Source organism: Armigeres subalbatus, chromosome 1 (genome assembly GCF_024139115.2).
Source record: "Armigeres subalbatus isolate Guangzhou_Male chromosome 1, GZ_Asu_2, whole genome shotgun sequence".
Taxonomy (NCBI): domain Eukaryota; kingdom Metazoa; phylum Arthropoda; class Insecta; order Diptera; family Culicidae; genus Armigeres; species Armigeres subalbatus.
In genome coordinates this window covers 249990428-250008982 of record NC_085139.1, presented here as the reverse complement: position 1 = coordinate 250008982, position 18555 = coordinate 249990428, and the positions used below count along the sequence as shown (strand labels likewise).

Genomic DNA, 18555 nt, shown 5'->3' with positions numbered 1-18555 from the left:
AGTTAGGCCTCCGCTGGTTAGGGCATGGCCCAACTAAACAGCAACCATACGTCAAAATTCAATGTAAACACTGAAAATGGGATTTGGCATCACTGGATGTTCAAGTCGAAATACACGTGTTCAAATGGCTGTCAGTTGGCCCAACTAAAACACCGAATTCGTTAGTTGGGCCGAGGTCGAAGGTCTCGAAGGCCGCAAATGCGATGGGCTTTCGGGCTTCGAGGTGGCTGGACGCCATCATCGACTTGGCGTCATCGAAGCATACTATCAGTAAGGACCTCAAGAGGAGCTTGCTGAAACTTCGAAAGTGGATGTTGGACGCCAAGCTGGAGAGGGCGGTCGGGGCGGCCAAGTGTAAACCCGTGAAATCCGTGGAGTCGAGGTCTACCCAGACTGAGGGCCAAGGATTCGCGGACTCGGGCAAGGTCGAATCGACCGAGGGCGTGCCAGCGAAGACGGTGGTGCCAAAGTATACCCAGACTGAGGCTCAAGTATTCGCGGGCACGTCGGGGGTGACTGCTCCAACGGAGCAGACACAAAAACGGGGGAGACAGTCTCCAGAGGCCGCTCCAAAACGCGGAGGGTTACTACCCCGGACAAGGGTAGTGGGGCTGGGAAGCTGGACCCCGGCCAGGTATCGGTTTTGGAGGTAGGACCTGACCTGGTCCGACCTGAAAAGGTCCGTTCACCCAGGAAAGACGGTGGTAAGGGCATACGGCAGGCTGAGAGCTCTCAGCCGCCCAGACCAGGGAAATAGAGGGGGATGACGCCTCCTGGACCCTGGTCAAGAACAAGAGGAAACCGAAGAGGTCGAGGGGCGAAAAGAAGGCCCAGGCGAATGAGGGTAGCAAGAATTCAAGGATATGCGCCAATTGTTCCAGGGGCGATGCCCTAGTCATCAAGACGGACGAGGCTATGTAAGTGCTCGGACGTCTTGAAGGCGATGAGGAGTGACGTCAAGCTCGGTGAACTCGGCGCCGACGTACGTCGAATAAGACGTACCCGGACGGGCGAGATGATCCTCGAGCTGAAGCGGGGCGTCTCGCAAAAGGGCTCCGCCTACAAGAATTTGGTGGAGGAAAACCTAGGCGAGACGGTCAAGGTGAGGGCACTCACGACGGAGGTGAATCTAAGGGTTGAAGAGCTGGACAAGATCACCGAAGTCGAAGAGCTCGTCACGGCACTGCTGCGAATGTGTGAAGTGGAGACGCCCACCGCAGCCGTTCGGCTACGGAAAGGTCCGGCAGGGACGCAGGTAGAATTGGTTCGGCTATCTGTAGCGGACGCCTCCAAGGTAGTCAAGTTAGGGAGCATCAAGGTGGGATGGTTGGTGCCCTGTGGGCATATACGAGCACCTCTAAGTTTGCTTCAAGTACCTGGAACCGGGGTACAAGCAATGGGATTGCAAAGGCCCTGACAGAAGCAAGCTCTGCCGACGCTGCGGATTGGAGGGGCATAAGGCATAATGCTGCACGAACCCTCCCAATTGTTTGATTTGTTCCAGCAAAGCTGTGAACACCAAGCACCCCATGGGGAGTTCGAAGTGCCCAGCGTTTAAGCGTGCTGCAAAATCACAGTGCAGGTAACGCAGCTGGCATGCTCGGCCTCGCCCGAGTGTTTGGTGTGCGCAGGTTTAGAGGAAACGGCGAAAAACGTATTGTTCGTGTGCTCACGTTTTCGCGCAATGCGTGACCACATGCTTGCCACATGTGGTCTGGACACTACCCCGGACAACCTAGTTCGGAGGATGTGTAAAGTTGAAGTTGGCTGGAACGCCGTTTTATCGGCTATCGCCCAAATCGTCTCGGAGCTACACAGAAGGTGGCGCGTGGACTCAAGGATGGCTAGTTCAGGCGCAAATAAGAGGTGGTCCAAGGGATCGGAGTCGGCTTCATGGGTCATACCGGTGGTCATGCTCTGTGGTCGAACTCGATCCTTTTATCGAACAAGTGGCCGCGCGAAGAACAACATGGTATCGTCGCTTTCGCGGCGTCGGTCAACCGGGCGGGTTCTGAGCCCGAGGACGGAAAGGGGTCCTCGTCAAGGCTGGGGCAGGCGTAGGCACCGCGTCGGCAAGTCCCTCTGTGTGCATCATTCTTGATACCAGTCGTGCAGAGGGAAGCAGGCGCGAAGTCGACCCTTTCCACCTTCCGAGGACATAGGGCGTGGTAAGGCCACCTGGAAAGCCGGCAATGCGCTGGCACAATACCACGGTGCTCTTCTTAAAAGGCGAGTCATGATGTTCGGTACTGCAAGGACACGCAGCTAACCTCGAGAGTGCGTTGTGCACTGGCCCCCCTTTGAAGCATTACTTTCTGGTTGTACCGAAGGGACTATGGGCTTGGCGGCAATGGAAACAGTTTAACGGGTCGGGGATGTAGTCCTGCCTCCCTCGTTTGCTGTTGGAGGTGGCCTCTAACCCCGCACTTCCTGGACAACCCAGGATGTCTGTCTGTCTGAGCAGATTCCCCCTCCATTGCTTAGGGAAAAAAAAACACACGCACGCACACACAGATTGGTTTTTATGGATAGGATTAGCCGAATATGGTCGAGCAATTCTGTTGGCTGAGTAAAAATGTTGGCATCTTCTTCAAATGGCAAGCAGGCTAAATGGTTCGACTTTTAACATGGAAACAAATTTTACAAACAACGAAGGAGCAGGCTAAGCGTCTAATGGCCATACCAACAGTATGGCCATTAGACTGTTGAAAACCAGACAAGCCAACAGGAGATAGGATCCGAGAATAAGGTATCTACACCAAAATCGGAGAGTAGTGCTACTCAGGAGGCGATACAACTTGGGAGGTCCAACCCGATGGAAGTGCGGAAGCAAGTCAGTGACCTGTATGACCTCGTAAAGGACAAGCAAAATATCCTCACTGAGATCAAGCTTCTAGTGACGAGCCTCAAAACCGTTAGTAAAATAGAACGCGCTCAAAAGAAGAGTGAAAAAGCACTGAAAGATGCAGCGGAGCATACAGCAGTCGAGGTACTACAGACTAAATACTCGCACGGAGAACCGAAGCAGGGACTCGCGAGGACTCCTCGTGTGAGGGTCAAGGAGGGGACGCCTTGATAGTCGAAGTGAGCGATATGATGACGTACGCAGCGATCTTTCGGAAGGTGTGACCCGGAGCTCAAGGACTTGGCTGAAAAAGTGGTGAGGACTAGGCATACCCAAAGGAGGGAGTTGTTGTTCGAGCTGGATCCCACGATCAAGAGCTCGGCCTTCCGGGATCTCGCTCCCACTTTTTTAGGTAGTGAAGGAAACGTAAAAGCTTTAACGCAGGAGACAGTGGTCGAGTGCAGAGATCTGGGGCCTCATTGCGCATCTCCTTTCGACAGCTCTTTCGTATGACAGTTTGCATTGTTTGCTCGTTTAGAGGCTGAAGAAAGCGTACGGTGATACACAAATAGCAGCAATACGACTACCGTATACCGCGCTACCAACAAAATGGTGTGTCCACGCAAGATGAAAGTCGGATAGATGGTGTGTCCATTGAGACTCACCCCTCGATTCACAGAACAGATGGAGCAATGGTTCAAATGCATGGCGTTTTGGGCACCAGACAAGGACAGAAAAAGTTACTTCAAAAGCTACAACAAAAATTTACAATAACGTTTTCAAAGGTAATAGATTGATTCCACAAGATATTTTGTGAATCTAAACAATTGGGATTACGATAGGCTCAAATAGCGTAGTCAATAAAGACACAGCACTCCAAACCTGTAGTGGACAGCAGTTCCATAAACCATATGACCCGGGGGTGGCCATAATAGGCATGCTAGCTACATAATATTAAAATGCTTGCTTTTGCAGTAAAAATGAATGTTTTAGCTAGTTTTATGTACGAAGCACGATGCTAATACCTGTAGCTTGTCATCTGGTGCAGCAGAACTACAGTTTGTCAAGAGGCTCGCTCTAGCGGAGCAACTGAAATAAATTTCAGTCGTTAAGGGGCCCATTACTAACACTCACTCCCTATCATTCTGCTTGTCAATCCGAAATAAAAACCTCCGTGGTTTGCAGATGTGCAAAAGTTCCCCTGATCCGAAAGAAAACAGTATATTGTCAAATTCCAAAAAGCTTGTTTTTTTTTTCAAAACCAGATGCCTTTTCTAACAAAACTTCAAATAACGAAGCTTTATACACTAAATTAATGATTTTGTGTGTGTTACTTCTACGTGAAGTTAAACGATTTACAATGATATGGAAATGCTAATAGGGACACGGCAGGTATTTCCGTCCATCGTCGTAGGGGCTAAAACCAACGAAAGCAACGTACATTTGCTAGAACTCCACTATAGCAGAACGTTTCTCCTAAGCTTACGATTTGGTACGTATGAGTTTTACAAAAAAAGCGTCTCTTTTATTGGTTTTCGAGACTATGACGAACAGACGAAAATACCTGCCGTGTCCCTATCATCTTCCAAACTTAGATGCACATGTTCATGATAGAATTAGAGGCGAAAGTATAGAATTGATAGTTCCGTTAGGATACGGCAGGCATGAAGAATGTTTTTATAGAAGTCGATTTGAAAGCGAGCGGAGGGCAATATTTGTGATGGCACATATCACACGACCTTCCTTCTGCCAAGCTCCCGTATGCAGGGGGAGGGAAGAATATCAGTGTGGAAGCTGATATATCTCCACTGGCAAAAGGAAGGTGGTTTGATTTGCTCATATGCCATCGCTCAATTCAGCTGTTATTGGTCGACGGTACAGCAGCAGTGCCTTTCTCTGCTTTGTTCTCTCCGAGGCAGCCAAGTTGGTTGCGACGAGACGGACGCAATGAGAAAACAGAACTATGCAATAAAAATCCTATTTGACTAAATGCTGATGTCATATTAGAAATTTGGAGACAGCACTCGTCGATAGAAAATCCTTCCGCACGCGATGGCATATGAGCAAGTCAAACCATTTTCCTTTTGCCAGTGGAGATATATCAGCTTCCACAGTTTTCTACAAAAATAAAAAAAAACACAATAATTCAAAAACATTTTACGAAAAAATAATAAAAAGCAATAAAAAATATGATTAGATTGGGTGAGTAGGTTCAGATGCACCATTCCTGATTTACGCTTGAAAGCGTTTACCCGAGCAGGAGAAATTGGCTCAATGATACCTAATGCTGTTATTGATACCATACTCTGTTATGAACTAGCCCTGGATAAGAGGTAAAATACCAGAGGAATAATACCAAAAACTAATATGCACAATACTTAAGCCATAACAAACTCAGTTATTAAATTGAATTTTAATACCAAATGCATAACCAATCATTATTCGTTTGGTATTGAAATACTTAAGCATGGTATGCCTCAAGTATTCTGCATATAATTTTTTGGTATCCAGCTTTTTACGCTGGTCATACTATAAACTTTGAATCACCCCTATCTGACGTCTCTTGTGTCCACTATAAATTTTATAATTCGATCAAAGTATGCGTTTGTTGGAGGAAAAAATATTGAATACATGAAAACGTCAGATAATTAAATGTTTTCGTAATCGATTTTGATTTTCAACTGGAGTCTCATATATTTTGAACCTCTTTCAGATAGGTCAAGAGCTGCCGATGGCCGTTGATGTCATGGAATGCAGTCATTCGGACTAGAATAGCCTTATTTGTACGATTTGTGTTTGTTTGTTCAGCAGTCTAGCAAGGTCTCGTTAGGGGTAATGTGAAATGAAAATGTTTGACTTCTTGGTAGACTGGAATGACCGGAATGACGAACCTCAGAGATATGGAGATATGCACAGGAGCTTCCTTCGAATGTAATCGGTTTGTGGCGGGATGTACAATATCTATCACACCACGATCTCTTGTCATACACATCATAAGACCACGTTCCATGTTGACCTCGATCAGAGGCCCAATGATCCTCATTATTTAGGTTTTTAATTGCCAAAATTATTGAACGTAGACTTTTATTAATTGTCACCAATAAGTTAACGTAAAGGGTACGATTTTTTTTGAAGAATATTATTTAACCGATTCAATACGGATTTTTTTTTCGTCTCGTTTCAACATAAATTTTGGACAAACTGCTTCAAAAACGGATGATATCCATGAAAAAGTTGAAATATGGGGTAAAATATTTTTTTTAGATCTTCTAGGGCTTCCAAACCTTCCTTGAGTTCAGGTCTTGATGATCTACATAAACAACAAAGCGTTTTACGGGGCCTGAATGCTATTTTGAAGTTGTAAATGGTACTTGAGACATAATTAAACTATTTTTATCAAATTTCAGTGTTACCAGAACATCAACGGTACTCCAAACTATTCTTGAGTTCAGATCTTGAAGGTCTACAAGATCCACAGAGTAATTCATAGGTTTCCGAGCTTGTGTTTTAGTTGGAGAAGCCCCATGGGACATTATTTATTTATTCATCACCGTCTTCGACACTACATCGTACAGACTGTACTTATCTTCTAATATAACCTACCTTATAACTAAACAATTCTGTTCATCCGGTTTTTAAAAACATTTTTGGAGATATTGAAATCGAAAACATCAGAAACAAAGTTGAATGACCGAATGCAGGAGTCTAGCGGATTATTGTAACCGTAATGCGTACGGTGATACGGAACGGCCAGTAAGTTAGAGTTCCGGAACCGCCTGTGGGGGACATTAAATGGTATCTGCCCAAGGATCTCAGAACAGTCGATGTTCCCTTCGATTACGTCGAAGATAAATAAGCGTTGCAGTTTTATTCGTCTGGTGGATAGCGGCTCCAAGCCTATCAAGCCTATTATAACACCAGTATATACAAAATACAACATTCCCAGAATAACTACGGTACTCCAAACAATTCTGGAATAGCTATGATACTCCAAACCATTCTTGAGTTCATATATTGAAGGTCTACAACACCGATGGAGTGATTCATACGGTCCTGAGCTTGTGTGTTAGTTGGAGCAACCCCTTGGGACATCATTACACCAGTATATACAAATCACAACATTCCCAGAGTTCCTGCGGTTCTCCAAATCATTCTTGAGTTCAGATATTGGAGATCTTCAAGACCAACAGAGTGATTCATAGGTTTCCGAGCTTGTGTGTTAGTTGGTTAAGCCCCATGGGACATTATTACATCAGTATATAAAAAAATCAACATTCTCAGAATATCTAAGGTACTCTAAACCATTCTTAAGTTAAGATCTTGAAGGTGTACAAGATCAACAGAGTAATTCAAAAGGTTCCCGAGCTTGTATGTTAGCTCGAATGTTAGATTCGAATCAACACGTTAAGTTCTGGTACATTGCTTAAAACATGCAGCACACTAGAGGTAAACTTTTTGGAAGCAGTGTATCAATGATTACGTTTCTCAATAATAATCTTCTTCATCGAAAAAAATACTCAGTAGACTGGTAACCATTCACAAAGTGCGTCCTTACTGGGACGGGGGAGTCTGAGCAGCATGACGAATAAAAAAAACTAGCGGTTCATTACAAGAAGTGTGACGAAGGGGAGAGGGGTGTTGAAAATGATAATTGTTTTGCTTGACGTACTTTATGGATCTTCCCTAGATATTCTTCGCCATACACGTTTTTTGGCGGTAAATTCATGCTATACCATCGTAGATCTTCTTGTTGATAGATTTGAATATTAAGAATTGAACTTATGGACAGTTTGGAGTGTCGTAGATGTTCAACAAAATCTATCATATATCTATAATGGTGCAACGAAATCCCGTGGAGCTATTCCAGCTCATAAACATAGTTGAGACATCGAAGATCGTCATGTTGATTGATTTGAATATTAAGATCTGAGCTCAAGGACAGTTTGGAGTGTCGTAGATGTTCAACGTATTCTGTATTGTGTTTGTAATGTTGTAATGACGTACCGTGGACAGTGTTGTAAAATGTCATTTGCATTCGTTTGTATAATTTTCCCAGAACTTTTTTCAGAAGGTAGCTATCAATTTATGTTGTATGACGAACTTATAGCGCTTAAATGGACCTACAACTTTGTCTAACAAAACTGCTGTAAATATGTAATCTGGGGCGTGGGAGGCAAAATGTCATTCAAATGACATTATGTCAAATGACACGTGACATTTTGGAGAGTTTTCACTCTCCAGCCTCAGATGTTATACTTAGAGCAATGTACCCTTGGACAAAAATATAGCCCTACTCAAGCGTTATGAGTACATTCAAAATTATGGAATAAATTTGGGTTCTAAGAAAGTTATGAACAAATTAGTCAAATGACATGCAGATGACATTTTACAAGCCTGACCGTGGAGCTATTCCAGCTCATAAAACTAGTGGGGACATCGAAGATCTTCATTGTTGATTGATTTGAATATTAAGATCTGAGCTCAAGGACATTTTGGAGTGTCGTAGATGTTCAACGAATTCTGTTTTGTGTTTGTAATGTTGTAATGACGTACCGTGGAGCTATTCCAACTCATAAAACTAGTGGGGACATCGAAGATCTTCATGTTGATTGATTTGAATATTAAGATCTGAGCTCAAAGACAGTTTGGAGTATCGTAAATATTGAAAAAGATCTGTTATACCACTGGACAGGCACAGAATTTTATCATAAAGCATTTCACTTTTAATTATTCAACCAGAATATGTTAAATTATGGTGTTGATTCCTAAGAACATCAAAATTACAACACAAGGATAGTTTGGATGCTCTAGATCATCCTAGTGCCCGTAACCTGACCTGTGCAATATTTTTCCTGGATGGAACAGTTAATTATAAACATTTTTGCTGAAGAAAGCAAGGCTCTATCTCTTAAAACTGATTTTTGACAGCTGATTTTCGTCTTGGGTCATATATGACCCATCCGTATTGAATCGGTTAAACCAAATTCAGAATAACTGAAGCACCGGCCTAGTGAAAGCTTTTTTTTCGTCTACGTGGAATGAAAGAGTGCTATTGGCGACTGCTTTTGAAGTGTAAACTTCATACATATTTAAAGAATAGTCAATTTGAATCATTCGACCATTTGAACCAAAAAATGCATGGGAAAGATAGTTTACTATACCGCTACTCACTAAATATTAGGCAAAACGACACCCTCTCACTAAAGTACACTAAGGTTTTTTTTTACGTCGCTCCATGTACCGCGTAAAAAAAAACCGCGTAAAAAAAAACCGCGTTATTTCAAAAAAACGACGTAAAAAAAACCGCGCTATTTTAAAAAAACGACGTAAAAAAAACCTATTGGGGGACTTAGAAAATTTTATATGTTGGTGCCTACTGGGGACTTAGAAGATTTTTTTATGCCGGTGCCTACTGGGGACTTAGAAAATTTTAAATTGGACGGGGCTTCTTCCTATTTGTTTGCTTGGTGTTGTTTGTAGGTCATAGTACGCGTAATATGGTACATGGTTTTTGTGATATGAAACCAAAAATGTGTTCCGATCTATGCTCAAGCTCATCCAAGAATCTCCTGAAATAAGGCCTTGAGATCTATGGAATAAGGCCTTGAGATCTATAAAGATCTGTCCTCTTGTTTCAAATATGGTACATGCTCTGTGTGACTCATAGAACAGATTGTGTTCAAAGCCTAAGTTCTTGGTCATCCAAAAAAAATTCCGAAACAAGGCCTTTAGATCTACACGCGTAACCAAAGATCTGTCCGCCTGTTTCAAATATGGTACATGCTCTATGCTCAAGCTCATCCAAGAATCTCCTGAAATAAGGCCTTGAGATCTATGGAATAAGGCCTTGAGATCTATAAAGATCTGTCCGCCTGTTTCAAATATGGTACATGCTCTGTGTGACTCATAGAACAGATTGTGTTCAAAGCCTAAGTTCTTGGTCATCCAAAAAAATTCCGAAACAAGGCCTTTAGATCTACACGCGTAACCAAAGATCTGTCCGCCTGTTTCAAATATGGTACATGCTCTACGTGACTCATAGAACAGATTGTGTTCAAAGCCTAAGTTATTGGTCATCCAAATAAATCCTGAAGCAAGGCCTTTAGATCTATACGCGTAACCAAAGATCCGTCCGCCTGTTTCAAATATGGTACATGCTCTACGTGACTCATAGAATAGATTGTATTCAGAGCATAAGTTCTGGGTCATCCAAAAAAATCCGAAGTAAGGTTTTTGGATCTATACGCGTAACCAAAGATTTGTCCGCCTGTTTCAAATATGGTACATGCTCTACGTGACTCATAGAATAGATTGTGTTCAAAGCATAAGCTCTGGGTCATCCAAAAACAATTCCGAAGTAAGGTTTTTGGATCTATACGCGTAACCAAAGATCCGTCCGCCGGTTGCAAATATGGTACATGCTCTGTGTGACTCATAGAACAGATTGTGTTCAAAGCCTAAGTTATTGGTCATCCAAAAAAATCCCGAAGTAAGGCCTTTAGATCTACACGCGTAACCAAAGATCTGTCCACTTGTTTCAAATATGGTACTTGCTCTGTGTGACTCATAGAATAGATTGTGTTCAAAGCCTTAGTTATTGGTCATCCAAAAAAATCCCGAAGTAAGGCCTTTAGATCTACACGCGTAACCAAAGATCAGTCCGCCTGTTTCAAATATGGTACATGCTCTGTGTGACTCATAGAATAGATTGTGTTCAAATCATAAGTTCTTGGTCATCCAAAAAAATTCCGAAACAAGGCCTTTAGATCTACACGCGTAACCAAAGATCTGTCCGCCTGTTTCAAATATGGTACATGCTCTACGTGACTCATAGAATAGATTGTGTTCAAAGTATAAGTTCATGGTCATCCACAAAAATTCCGAAGCAAGGCCTTTGGATCTATACGCGTAACCAAAGATCCATCCACCGGTTGCAAATATGGTACATGCTCTGTGTGACTCATAGAATAGATTGTGTTCAAAGCCTAAGTTATTGGTCATCCAAATAAATCCCGAAGCAAGGCCTTTAGATCTATACGCGTAACCAAAGATCCGTCCGCCTGTTTCAAATATGGTACATGCTCTACGTGACTCATAGAATGGATTGTATTCAGAGCATAAGTTCTGGGTAATCCAAAAAAAAATCCGAAGTAAGGTTTTAGATCTATACGCGTAACCAAAGATCCGTCCGCCGGTTGCAAATATGGAACATGCTCTGTGTGACTCATAGAACAGATTGTGTTCAAAGCCTAAGTTATTGGTCATCCAAAAAAAATCCCGAAGCAAGGCCTTTAGATCTACACGCGTAACCAAAGATTTGTCCGCCTGTTTCAAATATGATACATGCTCTGTGTGACTCATAGAATAGATTGTGTTCAAAGCCTTCCCGAGCAGCACAAGTCAGACAAAAATGGTTGCCGCAACTTGATTGTGACTGAGTCTGGTCACATATGAGTTGCAGCAACCTATATGGAACATGTGTGCTGCTAGGGTTAGTTATTGGTCATCCAAAAAAATTCCGAAGCAAGGCCTTTAGATCTACACGCGTAACCAAAGATCCGTCCGCCTGTTTCAAATATGGCACATGCTCTGTGTGACTCATAGAATAGATTGTGTTCAGAGCATAAGTTCTGGGTCATCCGAAAAAAATCCGAAGTAAGGCCTTTAGATCTATACGCGTAACCAAAGATCTATCAGCCTGTTTCAAATATGGTACATGCTCTGCGTGACTCATAGAATAGATTGAGTTCAAAGCATAAGTCCTTAACTTCCCTCAGGGTATGGGCAGAATTCCGTTGTGTAGGCTAAACGGTGATTATGCTTAAGCTGAAGAACCGGTCTTTGATCCTCAACCTGCACATTCTCTCATGAATCGGTCACCACCAGATCGCGCCTTTGAATATCGCCCATCACTATGGGGACAAGAAGGCGAGGTACACAGTCTATTATATGAACCACACAGATCATGTACCATATTTGAAAAAAGCCGATAGATCTTTGGTTACTCGTGTTGATGTAAAGGGCTTACTTTGGAACTTTTTTGGATGACCAAGAACTTATGCCCTCCTTAGCCGTGCGGTAAGACGCGCGGCTACAAAGCAAGACCATGCTGAGGGTGGCTGGGTTCGATTCCCGGTGCCGGTCTAAACAATTTTCGGATTGGAAATTGTCTCGACTTCCCTGGGCATAAAAGTATCATCGTGTTAGCCTCATGATATACGAATGCAAAAATGGTATCTTGGCTTAGAAATCTCGCAGTTGATAACTGTGGAAGTGCTTAATGAACACTAAGCTGCGAGGCGGCTCTGTCCCAGTGTGGGGATGTAATGCCAAAAAGAAGAAGAAGAAGAACTTATGCTTTGAACACAGTCTATTCTATGAACCACGAAGAGCATGCACCATATTTAGAACAGGCTGATCGATTTTTGGTTACGCATGTAGATCTAAAGGCTTTACTTCAAGGATCTCTTGAATGACCAAGAACTTATGCTTTGATTACAATCTATCCTATGAGTCACGCAGAGCATGTAGCATATTTGAAACAGGTGGTTAAATCTTTGGTTACACGTGTAGATCTAAAGGCCTTACTTCGGAAGTTTTTTGGATGAACAAGAACTTATGCTTTGAATACAATCTTTTCTATGAGTCACACAGAGCATGTACCGTATTTGAAACAGGCGGACAGATCTTTGGTTACGCGTGTAGATCTAAAGGCCTTGCTTCGCGATTTTTTTGGATGACCAATAACTTAGGCTTTGAACACAATCTATTCTAGGAGTCACACAGAGCATGTACCATATTTGAAACAGGCTAATAGATCTTTGGTTACGCGTATAGATCTAAAGGCCTTACTTCGGAATCTTTTTGGATGACCAATAACTTATGCTTTGAACACAATCTATTCTATGAGTCATGCAGAGCATGTACCATATTTGAAACATGCGTACAGATCTTTGGTTACGCGTGTAGATCTAAAGGCCTTGCTTCGGGATTTTTTTTGGATGACCAATAACTTGAGCTTTGAACACAATTTATTCTATGAGTTACACAGAGCATGTACCATATTTGAAACAGGCGGACGGATCTTTGGTTATGCGTGTAGATCTAAAGGCCTTGCTTCGGGATTTTTTTTTGATGATCAATAACTTATGCTTTGAACACAATCTATTCTATGAGTCACGCAGAGCATGTACCATATTTGAAACAGGCGGACAGATCTTTAATTACGCGTGTAGATCTAAAGGCCTTGCTTCGGGATTTTTTTGGATGAATACTAACTTAGGCTTTGAACACAATCTATTCTATGAACCACACAGAGCATGCACCATATTTGAAACAGGCGGATAGATCTTTGGTTACGCGTATAGATCTAAAGGCCTTACTTCGGAATTTTTTTGGATGACCAATAACTTATGCTTTGAACACAATCTATTCTATGAGTCACGCAGAGCATGTACCATATTTGAAACATGCGGACAGATCTTTGGTTACGCGTGTAGATCTAAAGGCCTTGCTTCGGGATTTTTTTGGATGATCAATAACTTATGCTTTGAACACAATCTATTCTATGAGTCACGCAGAGCTTGTACCATATTTGAAACAGGCGGACAGATCTTTGGTTACGCGTGTAGATCTAAAGGCCTTGCTTCGGGATTTTTTTGGATGACCAATAACTTAGGCTCTGAACACAATCTATTCTATGAACCACACAGAGCATGCACCATATTTGAAACAGGCGGACGGATCTTTGGTTACGCGTGTAGATCTAAAGGCCTTGCTTCAGGATTTTTTGGATGATCAATAACTTATGCTTTGAACACAATCTATCCTATGAACCACACAGAGCATGCACCATATTTGAAGCAGGCGGATAGATCTTTGGTTACGCGTGTAGATCTCAAAACCTTACTTCGGAAGTTTTCTGGATGACCAAGAACTTATGCTTTGAACACAATCTTTTCTATGAGTCACACAGAGCATGCACCGTATTTGAAACAGGCGGATAGATCTTTGGTTACGCGTGTAGATCTAAAGGCCTTGCTTTGGGATTTTTTTTGGATGATCAATAACTTAGGCTTTGAACACAATCTATTCTATGAACCACACAGAGCATGCACCATATTTGAAACAAGAGGACAGATCTTTATAGATCTTAAAGCCTTATTTCATAGATCTCAAGGCCTTATTTCAGGAGATTCTTGGAAGAGTTTGAGCACAGACAAACAGACGTAACACATTGAACATTCACTCATCAAATTCATCGTCGTATACACACTAACGACATCTGTAGTTTTCACTAAGTTGGGCAAATCACGCACCAGATGGCGTTAGTGAGCAAACGTCAAACTCGAGCAAATCCGATGCGCGCGCCACGAGTGATCAATTGACCAACTAATGATTATTTAAATTGACCGGTAAATCAGTGAACGATGAGAATTTCACGAGTGTTATGTCTGTTTGTCTGTGGTTTGAGCATAGATCGGAAGACATTCCTGGTTTCATATCACAAAAACCATGTACCATATCACGATCCATACTAGCTTACTATGACCTACAAACAACACCTAGCAAACAAATAGGAAGAAGCCCCGTCCGTTATAAGTCCCCAGTAGGCACCGGCATAAAAAATCTTCTGAGTCCCCAGTAGGCACCAACATATAAAATTTTCTAAGTCCCCAATAGGTTTTTTACGTCGTTTTTGAAATAACGCGGTTTTATTTTACGTCGTTTTTTGAAATAACGCGGTTTTTCACGTCGGTACCGCATAAAAATAACCGCGTAAAAAAACGCGCAAAAAACCGCGTAAAAAAACTTCAGTGTACCCATGTTTACGACCGTTGGCCAAGACTATTTGGTACGAAGTCAATTCCCGCCCTCGAAGTCAATTCTCCTGCCCTCGAAAAGCATTTGAACGGTGCCAACCATGTTCGCTATACAGGTCCACAGCATCTATCGATATCATCATCCCTGTGGTCGTCGATCGGTATCCTTATAGTCAAAAATCAAAACAATTGGCCACTGCTAACCAGAAGCCATTTCTCACCGTTTCCGTCCCTTAACAGGCTACATTTCGGCCGCCAAGAAACTTGTTTTCCGTTGAAGCTATCTTACCGTTCCACGATCACAGAGGTTTTTTTAATGTTGCGTACCGTCACTTATATTCAACGAATTTTCCTCACAGTTCAGCATTTGATACAAATATTTCTTTCTAAAGTTTTTATTTTCCAAATATCCTGAAGAGAAAGGAGCTCTTTCGTACCTATGCCAAAAGCTACCGGTGGTTTCATACCATCATTCAAGAGCTTATATGTGTCTGCATCTGGGGGCTCATGCGTGCTTGTTTCTTGAACTAAAATTCCCAGAATATTGCTTCCAAATCATCTAAAATAAATAATTGTTTATTACAAAGCAGTGAAATCAATTTACCGTGATTTGGAAACATTTATCGAAAATTTATGACAGGTAAAAAACCAAACAAATTTCAAATCAGGCTACTTTGATACTATTATGAAAACTGTACACAGTATCTGTCATAATCGCATCACCCCTTATTAAAATTATAGCTAGCGTAAAAAGCTGGATTAGTTTTTGGTATTTTACCTCTTATGCAAGGCTAAATCATACCAATTTCTGTTATCGAGGTCGTCGCTCCTGCTCGGGTATAAAGTTCATGGAAAATTTTATCAATTTTATTGCTTTCTGTATTTTTTATGGAAACTTAATTATTTGTGTGTATTATGAAAAAAAAATTATTGGAAATTTTGTATTTGTTTGTTGTTAATATTGATTTATTAAATGGAAATTTTGAATGAGAACAGCGACAATTGCTTATATCGTGCCGTTTTCCAAAGTAAGTAATAACAGTAATAACAGGCAAAATTAAATTTCAAAGCTATGACTTAATATCGTGCCCAAATGGCAATCTTGTACTCCACGATTTCAAAAACAATATTTGCTCTATAAGGCTTTTAAAAATATGTTGAGTTGGAATATATTGATGACAATATTTGGTAAACGTTGCACTCTATCACACTTTCGTCATTGAATCTTCACATCGCCACGATCTAATATTCGCATCACCACAACATTCAGTCCTGAGATACCAATATGAGTCAGCCCAACACTGATAATAGTCTCCTCGATGAAGTCTGCAGTGCGATTTAATCCAATAATGTACTTTGGCGCACTTTCACTAATGTAACCGATTAACCCACTTTGTATTCCTCAACACACAAAACGAAACTCGAGTAAAACTCTCAGAACCGGTGGGCCTCTTTCCTAGAGGCACCTTTCCATCGTCGTGGCTTCCGATTGACTGACGTGATACGTAACGACCGACCAAGGCATCGAATTCCTGACCGATCTGATTTTCCACTTTTTTTTTCTTTCCAAAGCTCGTAGGTGCCAATAACACAACACACGGAGTACACGGCGACGACGGCCTCACCCATAGTACAGCTCATATCTGCTCGTTCTCAAAGTTCGATCCGGTGATGTTCCTTATCGAAAACAACCTGCGTGAGCGATAGTCCCTTATCGTGTAACATCGGTGGAAAGAAAAAAAAAATACTCACTCGACAAGCTCACGTAGGATAAGGCTGAAATCGAACGCCATTCCCGTCCATTAGATGGAACACTTGTTCATGCATCACTCGGAACGTTCGCTTCCCACCGCCCGAAAATGGATCAATTTCCGATTGTCCCTGAAACGCAAAAACCGTATACGTTTAGAAGCTGTTGAAATGCATCGATAAAGCCGGTGACATGTGGGTTAAATGGTTTCCCTTTTCCGATAACGGACGTCGCACCGCACCGGCAGATGTTGAAAGGGTCTGAGTATTGATTTTCCATTTACTAATAACGAACACAATGTTAGCAATTGTTTCTGCCTAATTATCACGGATTAAATGGTATTTGGCTATCTCCACCTTTCGGGACTTGCATTGTCCTGGGTCAAGCACGCAGTCCCGTCGGTATTGTGTACAACAAGCGATTTTTTATTCGACTGGAGCAAGCCGCAAGCGGTTGAGTTTCTTGTTTTCATCATGACAAATGAAACATTGAACTGCAGAATTCTGAGAATTTTTCCATGACTGAAAAAAATTACTGCTGAGAATTTGAATACGAGTTCCGGAAATTCCTACAGGGAACACCTACTGTGATTTCTGGGAACCCTGCCAGAAATTTTGGAAATTCTGGAAATTTCTACCAAAATTCTAGGATTTCCTGCGAGAATTCAAAGAATTCATGCGAGATTTTGGAGAATTCGTGCCGACAATGCTGGTACTTCCTGACAAGGTTTCTAAGAACTTCTGCAGGGAGTGCAGAGAATTCCTATCGGTATCTTCGTGAACTCCTGTTAGGTTTCTGGAAATTTCAGCCAGGAAATCTCAGAAATTCTGCCAAAAATGTTGAAAATTCTGACTGACAATCCGTGCCGGGATTTCTGAGAGATCCTGCGGGAATTCTAAGAATTTCTGTAGGATCTGTGGTGATACTGCCAGTGACGTCCCTACGCCTGGGCAGTGGACGTCCGCACGCCCCTAACTAGCTCACCTCCTATTATGGGATTCTCAGGGTCGGCGACTGCTTGCTTCGGGTGAACACACTTACCTTACCCAACGAAACTGAGGTAGACAATACAAAAGATAGGCTGACCCACTGAAAGGGAAATCAAGGCGGTCATAAAAAGATTAAACGGTACAATACAAGAAATTAGGCTTAAACATATTTATTTATAAAGTAATCCATAGTCAGAAAAAAAAAGAATCGTTGCGGCCGTGCACGTGCATATTGAGAGAGAAGGAGAGGAACAAATTGGTTACTTGCCCAACGGTCTGCTTCACACATCTGATCCACAATCGCAACTTGAAGCACTCCGTCGTGGGCAGTCGGACTTCGGGTAGTCCCTCTGGATCATGGATGACGATCGGCTGTTCCGAGTTCCTTGGTGGTTCGTAACAGGGTGTTCTGCTCTTGATTTGCGGGGGGATGTTGGTTTTCGGAGCTTGTTGAACCTTGGTCGACGTCTCAGCGCCCGCAGACGGGGTGGTGACTCATAGGATGTTGAGCGGCGGCAAGCGGGGCATGCCCTCGGACCTCACCGTCGCCCTCACCGCCAAAACGTTCGTCACCGTACCCTCGTGGCGTGTGATTCAGCGATAGCGTTACTCACTGACCACCGGTACTGAGCTCGCCGACCTTCCCAATGACGGCTTTTAGAGAATGGTGGCTGATGACATCCGCTCCACTACGGTTCCTGGCCGGCGTTTGGAAATTCCGTCTTCTTCGCCAACTGGCAATCTCCACCGAAGGGACACTACCACGCTTTTCTTCCCGGCTTTGTCGAGTTCCGCCTTCTTCGCCAACTGGCCAATCCCGACGAATGGAAACTCTCACGCGGTAGTGCCCGGCTTTCTCGAGGACCGTCCCTTTCAACAACCGGTTTTCTCTTCACCGGAACACTCTCCCGGTTCGCCGAGGATTCTGGCAATCACACTCCTTCCAAACTTGTTAGCTTCCAAACTTGTGAACCACTTCTCTTTTCTTTTTTAATATCATTCGGATCGAACACCGTAACCGTCGAGGATCAGACAATTTCTGCCTTTTTTCGTTTTCCTCCAAGTCAGCTCTCCCGTTTTCTTCATTCCTCAATCTTTCCTTCTTCTCTTCTCTCTCTTTTTTCTCCTCCTTACCTCCCTTATTACCGG

The 18555-nt window shown here is 42.7% G+C and overlaps 1 protein-coding gene across 9 annotated transcripts in view; it reads right to left on the bottom strand.

Annotated features, from left to right (window-relative positions):
- LOC134206545 (uncharacterized) overlaps nt 1–16228 on the bottom strand; it is a 37816-nt gene extending 21588 nt beyond the window's left edge. For 4 of the 9 annotated variants that reach the window (XM_062682271.1, XM_062682273.1, XM_062682277.1 and 1 more), the window contains exon 1: nt 16060–16228. The gene's annotated coding sequence lies outside the window, so the exon portion shown is untranslated. Of the gene's footprint in view, nt 1–15948 lie in introns of all 9 variants that reach the window. The other 5 variants (XM_062682278.1, XM_062682276.1, XM_062682279.1 and 2 more) reach the window with 5 other exon arrangements.
- Between the last annotated feature and the right edge of the window lie 2327 nt (nt 16229–18555).